This window comes from Octopus sinensis, linkage group LG10 (assembly GCF_006345805.1).
Source record: "Octopus sinensis linkage group LG10, ASM634580v1, whole genome shotgun sequence".
NCBI lineage: Eukaryota > Metazoa > Mollusca > Cephalopoda > Octopoda > Octopodidae > Octopus > Octopus sinensis.
In genome coordinates, this window is record NC_043006.1 from 52729755 (window position 1) to 52749061 (window position 19307).

The window sequence follows — 19307 nt, forward strand, 5'->3', positions numbered from 1 at the left end:
CTAGAAATATACACTCATATGCACGCATATATAAATACATACATATATACACACACATACATATATACATACATACATATATACATGCATACATACATACATACATACATACATACATACATACATACATGCGTGCGCACGTGTGTCTTTGTATTTGCCCAACACCGGTGTTGTTGTGTTTACGTCCCTGCAACTCAGCAATTCGGCAAAAAGGTTCAATAGAATAAGTTCTGGTCTTTTAAAAATTAAGTACTAGAATCAGTTCATTCGACTTATAGATCTTCAAGGCGGTGCCCCAGCATGGCCGCAGTCTAATGTCTGAAACAAGTTGACGATAAAATGATATATCCTTACAGTTGCAAGATAAGTAGATTCTAGATTAGAGCAGTCGCTTGTTATCTTGTTATGTCCAGTAGCAAGATTAATTCAAGACAATTGAACTTATATAAGAATGCAGAAGTAGCTGAGAAAAATCTCATGATCTCTAAGTACCATCTAACTTGATACTTTTTATAACAGATTTTTGCTGTGTCGGGATGAAATTCCATCTCCTATATTGATCATGTTTTTAACACAGTACATCTATAATCTCGGACGAAGACCACAGTATCGACAGTGCATATATATATATATATATATATATATATATATATTATATATATATAACAAGGGAAAGTTTACGAAAATAAACAAAAGACGAAGGCAGGAGATGTACAAACAAACAAATGGATTAGTACGATGAGAGGAATTCGTAACTCTGGGTGGTTCCTATGTAGAAAAAGACTAATAACTGTGCCAAGTTTCGTTGCTCTACTGCGATGGGAAGTGGGTCAGGGTCATTACTTATTGAATGCCTCTCGTATAGTGCTCAGGAATAGAAAAAGTCTTTTACGTTTCGAACCTACGCTCTTCCACAGAAAGATACACAGAAAAAAACAAGGACAGAAAAAAAATGCGTGTAGTAGCTAACGATCTATCATGGCGTCATACACACACACACACACACCACACACACACACACATATATATATATATAATATATATATATATATATATATATATATATACACATACATATATACATATATTATATGATAAATACGAGGGGGTACCCAAAAGGAATTGGAATTTTGCAATATTATTTTATTCACTTAGTTGTGCACGTTTACACTTTTATCGCCTTCATAGTATTCTCCATTTGAAGAAAAAGCATCGGTCCAGACGCGTTTTCCACTCTTCCAAGCAGTGCTAAAATTCTTGTGAAGTGATGCCTTTTAACGCCTCCATCGTTTTTTTTTTTAATCTTTTTTTTTTTCCCTCTTCCACATCTGCAAATTCCTTAGCACCAGCTGTCGTCACCAGTGATGACCTTCGAAAAAAGGTCCAAATCAACTTATCGCTGTTCTCTCAATTCACGACACGCATGCAGTCATGACTGCTTTTGATCTCCCATGAGCAAGTGAGGCATAAATTTTGCTGCAACTCTTTTCGTTTGCAATTCTTCGCTCAAAATTCGTTGACAGGAGCCCCAGGATACACCAGTCATATCAACAAGTTCGTCAATTGGCCTGTGGCGCTCCTTCAAGATCAGTTCATGAATTTTCGTGATGTTTTCATTCGTTGGAGAGGTCGACGGTCGCCCTGAATGAGGATGGTCTTCAAGCCAAAGTGACTATTCCTAAAACATGAAACCACTCGTAAACTTGTGTTTTGATCTTGGTAGCATCCTTGTAAGCTATTTGAAGCATGACAACTATTTTGGCCGCTGTTTTCCTCAGCAGAAAACAATTTCACGAAAGCACGCCGTTTCTTCGTTTCAGGTATCGCTAAAATCACCGAATAAGGGAGAAGCACTGCAAAACAAAGACGCACCACATGGCAGTACGATCCCACTCGATGACGCCAGTCGACAGATTGATGCCTGAGGTACGCACCGAGTGGCTTCTAGAGCTGAAACCTGAACTACAACGAACTTGTCCCATGGAGAACGTTTCCGGTTACTTTTGGTACCTCCTCATAGATGGCTATCATAATTATTGTATCTGGTTTAAATATTACATTTCTCGGAGAAAAAAAAATCCCAAAATCTGTAGATTATGTTTTTAACGCAGTACGTCCATAAGAAATGTTTTATTTCGGACAAAGAACGCAATATCTGGTATTTCGACTGTATATATATATATATATATATATATATATATATATATATCATATATTTTATATATATGTTACATAAATGGCTACTATAATTATTGTATCTGGTTTAAATATTTCATTTCTCAAAAATATCCCTAAATCTCTAGAAACTTAGCTCATCGCCATAGTTCTCAATTCACATTTACCACCGCTTTATGAGCTCACAACGCTCCAATGGGGGGCGCTACCGTTCGGGTTAACAACTACTGATTCGATAAATTCTTAAAACATAATGGTTGTCACTAATCTTGAATAGTTTCACTTCGGATCAATGGGAAGTTTTGCAATTACAGTAGTTGGTTTTAGAAAATTTGTAAAATAGACGTATCTGATTGTTGGACACTATATAATCAGTTATTCCCAGAAATCGGTGATCATTCTTAAAGACCATTTCTTATGAGATATATTAATTCCTGTCGATCGAGATTAGTAATGTTTGAAAAGCAGGAAAAGCTGTGCGGCTAAGAAGATCGCTATGCAGCCAGGTGGTTTTGAATTCAATCTCACTGCGCAGTACTTTGGGCAAGTATCTTCTGTCATATCCCGGAGCCGACCAATCCCGTGTGAGTGAATTTGTTAGAGGGAAACTATATGGAACCCCTTTACATGCATGCGTGTATGTGTGTATGTGTGTGTGCGTGTGTATTTGTGTGTGTATTTGTACGTTTTTTGTGTTTGTGTCTGTCCTTAGTTGACCGCATGACAACCAGTGAGGGTTTGTTTACGTCCTTCTGACTCAACAGTTTGGCAAGGAGGACGATAGAATAAGTACGAGACTTACATATAAGGACAGGAGTCGAGGTATTAGTTAGGAAATATCACCGTAGAATGAAATTACATTGTCGGTTGCTGATGTGGCTTTTTTGTTCCCAAAACAATTCTCATTGTCAATGCCTACCAGAGTACCCATTCTTGTGCATTTAGTTGGTACTTTTCCCCGCCACCTCAATAGTCAAATATTTTGAAATATGTTTCGCTAATGTGAAATCATAACACCAAGACGATATCCGGAGTTGTCTCCCATGCTTGCCTTTTCTGTCTGCAAAATTATTTCTACCTAGCCTTTTTTATTTTTTTGTACCTGTTGCTTTAAATATTTCAACATTAATTTGCTTTTATAAAATTTATAAAATTTATATTACTTTATTCATAGATACTGTACTCTATCATTCATTTTATCGACTAACTTCAAAATAATATTACTGAAAATATTTAACCGTCTAGGAAATAAAACGTGAAGTGATGCATTTTAACGCCTCTATGGTTTTTTTTTTAATCTTCTTTTTTTTCTCTCTTCCACATCTGCAAATTCCTTAGCACCAGCTGTCGTCACCAGTGATGACCTTCGAAAAAAGGTCCAAATCAACTTATCACTGTTCTCTCAATTCACGACACGCATGCAGTCATGACTGCTTTTGTTTAGCAAAAGATTAAATTGTAAACGTATATATATATACGTTTGTGTGTGTTTATATTTTGATAAATAATAATTCGGGTAAATATAACGTGTGTATAAAAGAGGATAAAAGTGTCAGAAATAACTGAGTGATTATACTTTATCCTCTTTATATACACTTTACTTCTACTTTGTTTAAATGTAAAAATCTTATTAATCTCAATGAACAAATCGGATTTAAGCTTTATAGGAAAGGTTTAATGTCACTTATCCTTTCTTGAAAATGTTTGATGTTTCGGAAAATGGTAAGAAAGTCGGAGTTTGTTTCGCAATTCTCGTATTCATGTATTTGTATGTGTGTATGCGCGTGCGCGGGAAGGCGAGGGAATCGATGCTTTTTTTTTTTTGTCTCTTGCCTTTTATTTCTTTCAGCCACTGGACTACAGCTATACTGGGACATCGTCTTAGCGGGTTTAATCGAATGAATTACAAATTGATCCATCCCAGTACTTATTTTTAAGTTAGGTACTTACTCTATCGGACTCTTTTGCTGAACCACTAAGACAGGGATATAAACAGATCACCACAGGTTGTGACGGTGGAGAACAAAGACAAAGACACTGACATACATACACATACATCGACACTTACATACACATACATATGCACATACACACGCACACACACACATACACACACACACACACACACACACACACACAGACACACACACACACACATACAAACATACACGCACGCACGCACACACGCACGCACACGCACAGACACACACACAGAGAAAGACACACGTGCGCGCGCGCACGCACGCACACACACACACACACACACACACACACACACACACACACACATATATATATATATTGCGAAGGCGGCGAGCTGGGAGAACCGTTAGCACGCCGGGCGAAATGCGTAGCCGTATTTCGTTCTGAGTTCAAATTCCGCGAGGCTGTTGCATGGTCGGGTCGTCGGCGACTAAACTGACAACCCCACCAGGCTTGCTTAGTGAGGAGGGTGCTGTTGGACACCCTATGGGATGAAAAATAAGACCCATCAAAGGGCAGATGAACTCCTGAACAGTCAACGGCCATCCAACAAAATGCCGGCCTGCCCGCCCAGCCAGTGGGATGGCATCATCTTATGGCTGAAACAGCACGAAGAACGAAGAGAAAAGGAAAAAGGCCTCCAGTACCCTGCACGTCAATTGGGTCACTCCATGACGACGGAGTGCAACCCGAGCGACGAGAGGCTGCTAAGAATCACAGGCTCCCGAGGGCCGTCATGGCACAGGACTAACCTTGCCATATGCACCTACAACTGCAGGTCCTTGGCAGGGTGGCAAGAACTGAATCACCTAATGGAGGAGAGGAAGAAGATCAGCTGTGACGTGTTAGGGCTGTGCGAGACACGCTGGAAGAAGGAAGCGAGTATACGATGGCAAGATGGATGCACTGTGAGATTAGGGAGAGCAGAAGGTACTAGATCGGTCGGGGGTATCGGATTCATCGTAAGTAAGGAATGGGCTTCGAGGGTCGCTTGTTGCCAGTTCATATCATCACGCTTTGGTGTACTGAATGTGAACCTCTCAGGAAAGGCCACCCTCAAGATTGTCCAGACCTATGCTCCCACAAGTGCCAGCGACGACGACGAGGTGGAAGAATTCTATCGACAGCTAGTCAAAGGGCTGGCTGTGAAGTCCACTTACACTGTCGTGATGGGAGACTTCAACGCAAAGGTTGGACATGGACGACAAGGGGAGGAGTACGTCGGGAGATTCGGCATAGGAGAGAGAAACTAGAGAGGAGACCGTTTGGTTACCATGGCAGAGGCGAGGCGGCTCTACATCGGAAACAGCCTATTCAGGAAGAGGGAGAGGAAGAGATGGACCTAGATATCGCCGAACTCTAAGCACCGAAGCGAGATCGACTACATCCTGGCTGATAAGCGACGCATATTACATGACATCTCCGTCGTGACACCATTCAACACCGGCAGCGATCATCGTCTGGTGAGGGCGAGGGTCGTCATCGACGGGAAGAGGGAGAAGATGGCGCTGTATTTGGCGTCGAAGGGAAAACATTTCCGAGTCTACAACGAGGCGAAGCTGCAGGAAGCCATAATGCAGGAAAACTGGTGCCAAGGAGCCGACATAGACGATGACTACAACTCACTGATAGGGAAACTGAAGGAGTGTTTAAAGAGGGATAAGGGAGAAGTTAGAAGGGAAGAATCTCGGAAGAAACTACGAAGTTACTCGAGAAGAGGAAAAATATGAAGACTATTGAAGATCACCTTGAATATTCCCTTCTCAGCAGAGTGATTCGTCAGCAACTAAAGAGAGACTTTGAGGCATATCGGATGGAGAAGCTCTTGTAGACCGCAGAGGAAAAGAAGAGCCTCAAGAAATGCAAGAGGGACATGGTACTATATAGATCGGAGTTGACGACCCTGAAGAATACCGATGGAGTACCGGTCAACGATAAGAGTGAGATGGAAAAAGTTTGCGAAGACTTCTAAACCAAGCTCTTCAAGTCTACCAGAAATGTCCAGCCGTTATCACCACTCCAACAGGAAGAAAATGTGCCACCTATCCTTGTCAGTGAGGTTGAAAGAGCCATCGGCTTGATGAAAAACGGAAAGGCGCCAGGGAAAGACGGTATAACATCGGTGGTGTTGAAGTCAGGCAGAGAGCAGCTCTGGAAAATCCTCTCTGAGCGATTCACGCGCTATCTAGACGAGGGAAGAATTCCCTCGCAGTGGAAAGAGTCAAATACCATCCTGCTATGTAAGAAGGGCGATAGAGAAGATCTAAAGAACTACCGACCCATATGCCTGCTGTCTCACGTGTACAAGCTGTTCACATAGATAATTCTGAAAAGGTTATCACGTCATCTCGACGAACAACAACCGAGGGAAAAAGCCGGCTTCCGGAAAAACTACAGCACGATGGACCATATATTTACTTTAACACAACTGCTTGAGCGAGCGAATGAGTACAAGCTGCCTCTTTGCGTTGCGTCGAAACAAACGCAGTGCTAAACTCGCTGCAGAGGCAAGGAGTCGAGGCGTAATATGTGCAACTGCTCAATGAGGCAAATTCCGGATGCTCCACCGACATAGCTCTGCTGTCATCACCCGTACGAGTGCCGGTCGAGAAGGGAATGAAGCAAGGAGATACGATCTCTCCAAAACTTTTCACCGCATGTCTTGAGATCATCAGAGCCGTCGACTGGCAAGGCGTGTCAACACCAATGGCAAGCTCCTCACCCACTTCCGTTTCGCTGATGACATCGTAGTCATCGCTGAAACCACGGATCAGCTTCAGACCATGCTGACGGAGCTCGACATCAAAAGCTCTGCAGTAGGACTCAAGATGAACCGCATGAAAACGAAGTTCATGCGGTCAGACAACGTACCAACAGGTCGAATGGTGATCAGCAGTGATGAAATAGAGGAGGTAAAGGGACAGGAAGTGAATATGTGCCGAGATATAGAAAAGGAGATCTCACAGAGAGTTATATGCGTTTAATAGCATAAGGGATGTGCTCATCAACTGCACAGTTCTACCTGCAATGTTATATGGTAGTGAAACATGGGCTTCAACAAAGAGAGAAGAGCAGAGACAGGTAACGGCTCAAAGAGCCATGGAAAGGTCAATGCTTGGAATCTCGTTGAGAGAGCACATCAGTAGCGAGGTCATCAGAGAGAAGTCCGGCGTAATGTATGTCATCGCAGAATATACACGCAGCCAGTTTAGATGGGCTGCACACCGATACTCGGTGGACTCGCGCAGAGGCGGAGTGGTGCCCGCACGAGTGGAAACGACCACTCGGAATGCCTCCACGACGGTGGAGTTACGATTTTAGGAGGACGATTGGGATCACGTGGATGAGAAAGGCGTGATCCAGAGAGTAGTGGGCAGCGTGCTGTGACCAGCGGTGTCAAATGGACGCCCGATGGACTGGTCGGTCAAGGTGATCAAGGTGATATATATATATATATATATATATATATATATATATATATATATAGGTGAGAAAACTATAACTATATATATATATATATATATATATATATATATAGGTGAGAAAACTAGCCACCAAAACTACGTGGAGTCCACGGGACTATCACTCAGACGTAGATGCACACTGCATCGACAACAGATTGCATTCCCAGAATACAGAATGATACCCTTTAGTGAGCATATTGAGAAATGCGCAAAGCAACTACTACCACAATTTTTGATCTTTCCATTTTATCAATGTGCTATTGGAACACCAACACAAATTAGACTAAACAAGGAAACATTCTTCATTGAAAAATATAAGCCCAAACTTAACCACTCTAACATTCTTATACAGAGAAACTCACCCCATTAAGTAAAAGAGGCAAGAAATATAAAGCGATTATCTCCCTTACACCGGAAGAAATCACTTATTACCTCCCTTTACCTGGAACTCTTTTTTACACTTCATAACGAAGTCACAACACGATGTTTTGAGAAATTTGAAAAGTTAACACGAAACCGGTAATTTCTTCAAAAACTATGTCACTGTATGAAAAAATGTTATAACATTCTTCTGACATAATGACTCAAATATATTTTTTAACCTTTTAAAACAAGCCTTCTGTAGTTTTTTCACTTTTTACTATTTTCTCTATATATATATACACGATGGGCTTCCACACGTCTCCGTCTATAAAAATTCATCGCTCGCAGGGTTGGTAATCTGATTTCAGATTACCAACTTCAAATCCTTCCCCAAATTTTCGTCTCACTGCAGGGAATAAAAGTGTTTCTCTCAAGAGAATGTTTTCTGTATATGTCTCTGCGTTAGTTACACATGTGTTTCTATACAAATACTAACCGTTTGCATTTAAAATGTATAAATATATTTCGTTTGGCATATAAATATATATCTTTCGCATTTAAAATGCATATGTATTAACCCAAATCATTTTATCCTTTAAAAAACATGCCAATGTCTTTACTTCAAAAAATTGCGGACCCAGATTTTCTATTTTCAAAGTATTTCTATTTTATAGATTAAAAAAAACAAGACAAAGCAAAACAAATATACATATACGACGAGCTTCTTCCAGTTTCTGTAATGGCATAAGACACTTGATTAAGATGCTACGCAGTGGGACTGAACCCCCAGCCATGTGATTGGAAAGCAAGCTTTTTATCACACAGTCACACTTGCGCTAATGAATGTTTTGTAAAGTTTCTCATTATAAATGTAAATTTGAAAACATGTCTTATAGTTATTTAACTATCATTCCCGTCAGAAAATATGTCCTTGGAGTCAGTATATACGTATGTATGTATGTATGTATGTATGTATGTATGTATGTATGTATGTATGTATGTAGGTATGTATGTATGTATGTATGTATGTATGTATGTATGTATGTATGTATTGATCTGTGCGTGCGTGTGAGCTTGTGTGTTTATATCCCCGTAAATAAGCAGTTTGGCCCCCCCAAAAAAACCGATAGAATAAATACCAGGTTTTAAAATAATAAAACCTAAGTATATGGTGTCTATTCATTCGACTAAAAATTCTTCAAGGTGGTGCCCCAGAATGGCCGGAGACTGAAACAAATATAAGGCAAAAGAATACAATTATTATATTATTTGAAATTTTAAATGTATTTGTCTATTGAATAGAATATTGTAACAGCTTGACGAAACATCTCAGATTAAAGCAAGACCGTAACGTATATATATATATATATATATATAGAAGGCACGCGTGTCTATAACAGAGAAAAGGAAAGAGACCTAACGAAAGTGGCTTTCGTCTAACTATAGTAACAACGATAATTTGAATTGTCAACTTAGAGACCCATGTTTAATAAAAGTTATCTCCCTTGGGTAGAGTGGTTCCCCTTTACCCGTAACATGTCAATAAGTTTTATTTATTGCGTCGGGTTTGCTCTTATCGAGTAGACTTACAATCGTAGTGTTCGTCCCATCTTTTATCAGAGATCATATATCTAGGATTACATTACTCAATGTGACTTATCTTGTTTGAGCGTGTAGGATTTAATTTGAAGGAGTGACAGTTTTGGGCTGTCGGTGTTGATCAGAGTTCTTCGCATCTCTACAGTCACATGCAAATATGATTGACATCGTTTCTCATCTTAATAATATTGATAACATGGGTAATACTGATAATCTAGTGAAAGTCGCATATTACAATCACATATAATGTTATTAATCGGTTATTATTATCAAAAGTTATGTGTCTTTAACAGACCCAAAATATTATTTTCTATTTTAGGCACAAGCCCCGAAATTTTGGGGGAGGGGACCAGTCGATTAGATCGACACCAGCACGCAACTGGTACTTAATTTATCGACTCCCGAAAGGATGAATGGCAAAGTCGACCTCGGCGGAATACAAACTCAGAATAGTGTTTGTATAATCTGCTAATCGTTGTCAGCCGGGTAATAATATTATCTAAAACGCTTTGTCGCAAAGTGATCAGAATTAGTAGTTTTTATTTTATTTTTGTACCGCAACAATAGATTATAAAACAAGAAATGATAATTTTTTAAACTTATAAATTATATAAATTGAGATGAAATGGATTATTTGTGTACTTACATGATATTTTCTTTCCTCAAGCCCTAGGACTATTAAGGCCGGCTACGCAGTTTCTATGATGTATAAGTGACCGAGATCATAACATTCCTCTGAACGAAACGCAGAGATTTGGAGCAACGATTTCTGAGGTGAGTAGACAAGTCGATTACAACCATTTCAGTTCTTGACTGAAGTTTCCCTTTCAACCCTTAATCCCGATGGTTGAAAGGTTGACTTTCATGGGATTTGAACTCAAAATGTAGAGAGGTGCAAGAAATGCCGCTAAAAAATGTTATCCCGTGTACTAAGGACTCTGCCAGCTCGCTGTATTACAAAATAATTTATTCTGTTAGGAATGAACCTCTAACATTCTTAACATTTGCTAACCATAAAGAACCACATCAGACATTATTTTGAATTTTAGAACGTCTCCAACGACACCTTGGTTACCGGTTACAAAAAAGGTGGGCTACTGTGATTCTTTCGTCAAAGAAAGCAAATAATTTGCTGTTGAAGTTTGCAAATATTTCACCATACCATGTATACAGAGTTCGCAATAAAGAAACAAAAGCTCGTATAATAACAGTAACTGAACCAAACTGCATGATTTATAAGTTTCTTTATACGCCGAAATCCATCAACAGTCCTGTCCAGTCATTCAATAAATTATGTCGATCATTTTAATCAGCAAAACTTATTTCTCATCAACATAATCACAGCAACATTCTTTCTCCTTACTATCTTGAAAAAACAATAATAATGACAATCGATGGTAATAGATGTACAGAACCAGAAATTTGAAGCAAAGGAGTAGTCATATATGACAGGAATTTTATGTTATCAAAGTAGGATTCAGCGGGATTTGAACGCAGAACGTACAGAGCAGAAATGAATGTTACAAGGCATTCTTCGCCGATATAAGGATCCTCCATTTCACCACCCTTACGAATAAATTTAAAATAATTATTTAGTCAAAAGGCTTATAGGAAGAGGATTGGTTGGTACCATCGACCCCAGTACTTGATTGGTTGTTTATTTCGTCAACTCCAGAAGAATGAAAAGCAATGCTGATCTCGACAGGATTTGAACTAGGCATGTAAAGAACCGAAGAAATAACGCACCGAGCTGCAAGCGCATCAGCTTGACTATGGTGACATTTACCTTTGACTCCTTTTCGTACCATCAGAATGATGCCAGCGCGATTTCCGACAGCATGACAGCGACATATATCGGACACAGGCCTCCTTCCTTCCAGTTCATAAAGACGCTTCTAAAAAGCTCCAACTTTCGCAACAATTACTCGATAGCCAGCACGTAAAGAAGAGGAGGAAGTGGACATACTCGATCGACTAAAAATGAAGTGTAAAACGGTCACAAGAGGAAACCGTTTGCTATGACCGCAGAATAGATACCACTGAGCATTGCAGCGATCCAGCCTCTGAAAATGGGCCGAACCCGATCGCTCATTCCACAGTTGTCAGATAACGGGTGACAACCCAATCGGATTCTTTTAATTCATTGAAATTCATCAGATCGCCACCAAAACCATCTTCATTTCCAATCCTTTTTATGATATACCGCATGAGATAAAATGATGTTTAAGCTTTCTCAACCAGACCACATATGACAAGCATTATCCTCTTCGATAATATCTTGACCAAAATCTTAAAATCCAAGTTTATCAGAATTGTGGACTGGAAGTTGTCTTTTACGTTCCCTTTCTCAATATCCTCTTTCAGCAGTGTTACTGCTCTCCGGCTCGCAGTATTGGACATTTTTCCGTCACTTGTGGTAGACATACGCCAAAAGGTCGCCAAGCAAGTTTCACATGAATTCTTAGAATTCATTGGATATATTATTCAAACAGGGCGAGTTGCTGCTCGTGCAAATGTTAACAAATTTTCGGTAAATTTCATCTTCATCAAGAGCGGCGGTAGGCCGTCGAAGAAGGTCGAAAATTCTGCTACTGTCAGCAAACGCTCGCCCGCTCTGAACAGTCAAGCAAAAATGCTGCTCAAAAGCTACACACATTTGTTCGGAATCGAGCAGCACCCAGCCGTCAAAATCCATCCCTGAATTTGGGGCTTTGAAGTCACGTTGTGCCATTTCTGCTCGAGCTCTTCGAACAGTTTTACTTCCTTGTATTTTAGCGCAAGAGTTCTAACTACGCAGACTTTGTATTTCACGTTGAAAAAATGGTAAAGTGCCATTCTCACCGCTAGTATCGGTCGCGATACCTTTGCTAATAACGACTTCTAATTTGCTAACTTCTTTTCCAATCTATCGCTAGCACTTTGCTAAATGCTGTCGATTCTGGAAAAATTGCTCTCCTTCGAACACTTCAACACCGGTTGTTGTCGATTGCTTCCGTCAACAACCGCCAAACTAATTCACTAATTTTCTCCTTGTAAGTCTTTGCACGCCGGTAAAGATGCATTCAACTCTATAAGCAGGTCTATGTCAATGAGACCTATCTAAGTTGATGATACATCCCACAAATTTATAGTCTGTGTAACCGACTAGTTTAAAGATTGGACAGCCAACACCACCCGTTAGCCTAACAAAAACTATATTTAGATACTATCTGAAAGACTCATAATAGTTGCTCTGTGTTCACACCAGTCGGTATTTGTTAGGTTTTCAGAGCTTTTACATTCTTCCCTCCTTTACGAAACACCACAAAATCCTACTGTGCATCTAGAATGTCGTTCCAATTCGTTACTTGCGTTAAAGATCGGATCGTTCCCAGGAAAGCTTTTTGATGTCTGAAGAAACAAGGCCGTCCTATCCCTATTGAGACATAGATGGCCACTGGCCTGAAGGCATCACCTTTCTGAATTTCATGTCCTGGACCACGAACTTTCCCTCTAAATCCAGTATGATTCGTACAACCTCGAAATCTGAAGATCTTGGAGTAACACTGCCTCCCTACCACCCTACCTCGAGAGATGACGAGACGAGAGTGCTTGTACTCCAGAGATCATAGTCTCGTTAATGGCTACTACATCTATGTCTAGCGACCTGAGGTGCTAAGTAAGTTACTTTGCTGCCAAGTTGATCCAAGACCGTACACATTCATTTACATAACGTTGAAGAAAGCCATATCTGTCGGAGAGAAAAAATGAGCTGTCGCTCACTTTGGTACACTTTGGTTAATTCGATTGCCCCTTTTGGGGTCGATAAAATATGTACCGATTGAGGTCCGGGGTCGATTAGTCGACAATCCCCTTGCCCAAGATTTCAGGCCTTGTGCCTATCGAAGAAATGATCATCATCATCATTATTATATTATTATTATTATTATTATTATTATTATTATTATTATTATTATTATTATTCGGTCGGTCTTCCTTTGTTTAAAGCGATAAGAATTCGGCTGTTCAACCAACTGGTTCATTAAATAAACTGTAAGTGACCGAGTATTCCACATCCATGTGTACCCATAACGTTATTCGCAAGCCAAATTAGTGTGACGGCGCTGGACGACAATGCGGGATCTTTGCACTACAAGTTCAATGAGGTTTACTCACAGATTCTCCCCCACCTAATGCCATCCACAAGGCTTGGATAGACCCGAAGCTCGATCACAACTTGGAATCGAACCAAAATCGTGTTAAAAATCTTCTTCGCCATTCTTAACCACTCGTCCATACTTGCATCTATACACACATGTATATTATATGTATATTGTTGGCCAATCTATATTATTCTGTTAGGACCATATTCCCACTTTCCCGATTTTTCTATTGTATGTATTCGTCCCTGGACGGGACACCGGTCCATCGCAGGGTTACTCATTTTTACAATCCGAGTGGACTGGAGCTATATGAAATGAAGTGTTTTACTCAAGAACACAACGCATCGCTCGATCCAGCAATCGAAACTGCAATCTTACGATCGTGAGTTCCACAACTAACCACTAAGTCATGTACATCCACTTTATATGTATATACACGTATATGTTTTACATATACATTCATGCATACACATATATATGCGCTCGCGTTGCTAAATTAGAATGCTAAAGAACGGCAAACGAAAACAAATGAAAAGAGAGATTGCCATTGGTTAATGAAATGCTAACATTGCAAATTGAGAAACCAATATTATATATCTTTATGAGTAACTGTGATGAATAGGGTGTACTACTATGTGACACATTATCACAATATCCATCTTGAAAAATTGAGTTTTACCAAGGTAGAATCGTGTCGTATAATTCACACGCATTAAATCTGAGCCTGTCACTTAAATTGATTCCCAATCTGTCACATTCAGATTTGCAATGTCATAATCCCGATGTATTTCTAATGTTTCACTTTTCTAGAATACATTCACCGGGAATTTTAATTTATTATATGTAACTGGAATATCACTTAAGTTTGTTGTCAATGTAATATAGAAATGTATATTAAACGCATCACGTGTATACGTACATTTATGTTTGTACTTATGTATGTATGGAGTGATATATATATATATATATATATATATATATATATATATATATATATATATATATATATATATATATATGAATATATATGTGTGTGTGTATAAATATATATAATGTATACATATATATATATATCCACATATATATACACACACATTTGCATATACATATATGCATATATATATAATACAAATAGACAAACACACACATTACTTGCTGAGTTTGTAGGAAGAAGCAATAACCTTGAACTTTGCAGTCTTCCCAGGGGCCTGCAAATGTTCCGTTTAAATTTTTAGAGGTCAACACTCGCAGGAAATACAAGTACAGGAACAGTATTTCCGTGAGTAAATGTTCTAAGGAGGAAGAGGTAGCCACGGTAGTTAATGCAGTTTAGGTGGGGTTGGACGCAACTAGGAAGGCGAGAGGTTGAGAGACAAGTGGGTCAAGGTTGTTGAGTGATGGATTTACGAGAGCAACCTTCTCTGACAAAACAGAGACCATTACAGTAGTGATAGAAAACAGATAGAGAGGACATTGCACGTGTGGAGCGTGTCTTATAGTGATTGAATGCTAATCAGTGGCTTAGTTTTTGGATGCTGTCTAGAGTGTTTGTGAGTTTAGCAGTAGGATGTCAAGAGCAGTTGGGGTCTAAAATGTTTTTCTGTCAGTGAAAAGCTAGTCACTCCTTGGGGTTCGCCATTATCTATGCTAAGAATATGCCTTTGCCGGGAGAGATAATGAGATCAATGATAATGAGATCTAGTTTTTGGAGCGACTGTGAGACCTCTGATAGAATGTCGTTTATGATAAGAGTAGTATGGTGAAGTGATATTATCTTGAGATAAGTAGTGCTCGAGTTTTTCTTTTTTGAATTTTTGCTCGTAATTGAGACAAAGCTGGCATGACGTCACTGAAGAATTCTCAAAAATGTTTCCGATTAGACAGTCAGTGAAGGTTGGTGTGTGGTGTGTAGGCTGTGTGTGGTTGGTGCATGGTTGGAAAAGTTATGTTAGAATGAAGAGCTGTTACAGATGCTTTTTGGGTGTTACGGCAAGTCGACCATTGATGTACAGAAGGAAAAAAGTTACAATTAATCTTTTGATTTTCCTTTCTTGAAAGCTTAGGCTATTTTTGCTTACATGTTTGTTAAAGTGTGTTTTGATCATTTGTTGAGGCCTTATGTACCCCAACACGTACCAAGCTGCTTTACTTTGAAGGGAAGTGCAAATAAGCAATAGATCAGGCCTAATTCAGCCCCAGTCAGCTTTGTACAGATTAATGATATCAAACGGGATAGCTCGAGTGAGTGTGGTTATTTTGGTTTTTGTATATTGCAAATATACTTTGTATATTGTATATTGCAAATATTGTTTTGGTTTTTGTAGATTGCAGAGTACCTTGTCGTCGTCAGAGAGGATGGATTTCTCAATTGAAACGTTGTGAATTGGGCTACAGTTATTAATATTTAGTCCCAGGTTCTTTTGTTGTCTTTCGTTGGCTCAAATACGAGTTCAGAAAGAAAAAATGCATTCTTAAACAGCAACTCTACAATTATTTTGTTAAGGATTGAGGTACCATTCCTTGGTTTCAAAGTAATTATAGGCCATCCCACACAGATAAAGCTGAGGTCATTCATCACTAATGTTTCCAGCACTGTGTTTTAAAATAAAGGAATTACCTTTGCCACGACTCTCAGAAACACACCAGAAATGCTTGGGGAGGCCTATAGAAACCAAGTATTGTTAAGTCATTGGCTCTATAGTATATAAAAACACAATATATTCTTTGCAGCTTTTGCAAAGGAATTATGGAGTAAAATTATAGTTTTTTTCTTTATTTCGACCAGCACAATCCGTGTGAATGATGGTGAAGTTTCTGATTGATAGGAATTGCTTACGTCGGTCTAACTTAAGATAAAGAAAATTATGCAGTCCGTCAGTTAAGCATTTCCAACTCTCTATAAACAGAATCTCCCGTTTTTTGAGTGTTCAGAAATGTGTTCATACCTTGTACATTTGATAAGTAAGTTAAAATTGGGTTGGTTGGTTGTTTAAGCTGTTGCCAGAGCCTTGGATTATGCAACTTGTTTCGTGGAAGTACTGAGTGCAGTTTGTGCACCGAGTTGTCTGTGGAGAGTGATGATTTACGAGGGGCGTTCAATAAGTAATGCCCCTGACCCACTTCCCATAGCAGTAGAGCAACGACACTTGGCACAGTTATTAGTCTTTTCCTACATAGGAACTACCCAGAGTTATGCATTTCTCCCATCGTTTGATACAGCTCTGAAGACCGTTTTTGTAGAAGACCCCAGCTTGGTCCTCCAACCACGACGTGACTTCAGAAATCAAGGCTGCATCATCTGGGAAACTTATATATATACTTATATATATATATATATATATATATATATATATATATATATATATATATATATATATATATATATATATATATATATATATATATTAAATGTCAGAAGAACAGATTTACTCATCTAAGATTTCTTATGCAGTTAATCATATCTAACTTTGTCAGACCCTACGCACGTTTCCACTACGAGCTGATGCACACTGTAAAGTGTGCTTCTTGGTGTTAATTATCGGTGCAGTTTCATTAGAGCCTGTTTTTACTGTTGGTCAGATATCATATGTATGTGTATACATTAAGTACAGGACATCACCAACGAGTGAAAAATACGTAAACACACGGGAGACAAGTATACATATATGCATCAGAAATGTAACCGAACGTGGACATTTGGCGATTTTTGCCTTATTCTTCTTTCTTTCCTTTTGGACTTTCCTGTTTTTCCTGCTGCCGCTAAAGAACTATGCTCGAAGTGTAAAACAACAACTCTCTTCTTTCTCCGAGTGTCATATTAATACATTGCTTGTGCTACGACCTCACGTTTGTTTGATTTTTCTTTTTCGTACGTGTGTGTGTGTGTGTGTGTGTGTGAGTGTGTGTACGTGTGTGTGTGTGTACGATAGTTTATGATCTAACAGCCTTAGCTGCCAAGAGTTTTCTTTAGTTATTTTTATCCCATAATTGAAAATCAAAATTTGGCTACTAGTAATGATAATACATGAATGTGGAAGCAAAACGTAGCGTGTGTAAATTCATATGAATCTATGTGCATCCACAAAGACAATAGATAAATTAGTTTGTAGTCGCATAGATTCTTTGTTAACATATAAAAACACAAGGTTCATTGGGACATCAATTTCTGATATTAAAACGGAGTAGAATTAATTATTAAAAGATAACCGATGAGATCTTGTGCTAATCCATCTTATTTTTTAATATTTTGTAATACACACACACCCCCCAAAAGATACACACACCAAAATAATCAAATACACACATGCACACGCACGCACACGCATGCATACGCGTACACATGCGCGCGCGCACGCATGCACACACATGCGCTCGCGCACACACACGTACTCGCACAAATTACTGCTGAACAGCAGTAATGGGTTAAAGGAATTTTAACTATTTTACAATTAAATTAACACTTAACATGAGCATTGTTCTCGTGGGATTATATAAATTACATAATTATTTTTTCTTGAAACCAGATATGGATCTACAAATAATCTTAAATACAGATCCATGCAATAATTTTTTTTAAAATATCCTTCAACACATGGTTAATGAATATATTACTTTTAGCCAGGGCGCACGTCGTTATTATTGGTATGCTGATAAACAATATAGATCTCATATCCAGTCCGTAACATTACATGAGTAAGATATATTTATTAATCACTTTTCTAGTTACCGTTTATAATAGAAATACTGTTCTATATTGCCTATCGGAAAATAATCATCTATTCACTAAATTTACCACGTTCAATACGACGAACTTGTCACCACCATCTATAGTATTGCATACAACGACCACATATTAATATAAGTCTATCAAGAATCATATATCAAAAAATTGAGTCTGCAACAGCAAATTGCTTAGATGAACAATATATATTTCTTTACTACCCACAAGGGGCTAAACATAGAGGGGACAAACAAGGACAGACAAAGGGATTAAGTCGATTACATCGACCCCAGTGCGTAACTGGTACTTAATTTATCGACCCCGAAAGGATGAAAGGCAAAGTCGACCTCGGCGGAATTTGAACTCGGAACGTAACGACAGACGAAATACTGCTACGAATTTCGCCCAGCGTGCTAACGTTTCTACCAGCTCGCCGCCTTGAGCAATATATATGTAGGATACAAGTGTCTTCACGAGTTTTACGAATTTGTATGCAAAAATGATTGATAACAATTCATGGAAAATATAGACTAAATTGGTTCTCAGAAGGATTTCTTATTTCGAGTCAGAAAATACGTTAGTAATTTCTAACCGTTTACGAAGTACATGCAGATGTAATTCACAGCAGCTAATTAACTCTCAGAGCCCTGCTGCTACTCATTCTATGAATGTGGCATGTTTCCTTTATTTTATATCACAAATAATGAAACTCACAAATAATGAAACATCTGGACTCGCAAGCTAAATCGGTCAATACTGAAATCTAACCGATCAAGAGGTTTTTCCATTTCCTTCATAGCTATCATTTAAAGTTATCTAAATTTATAAATACATTCTTGATTATTTCGTAACTTTCCGCTC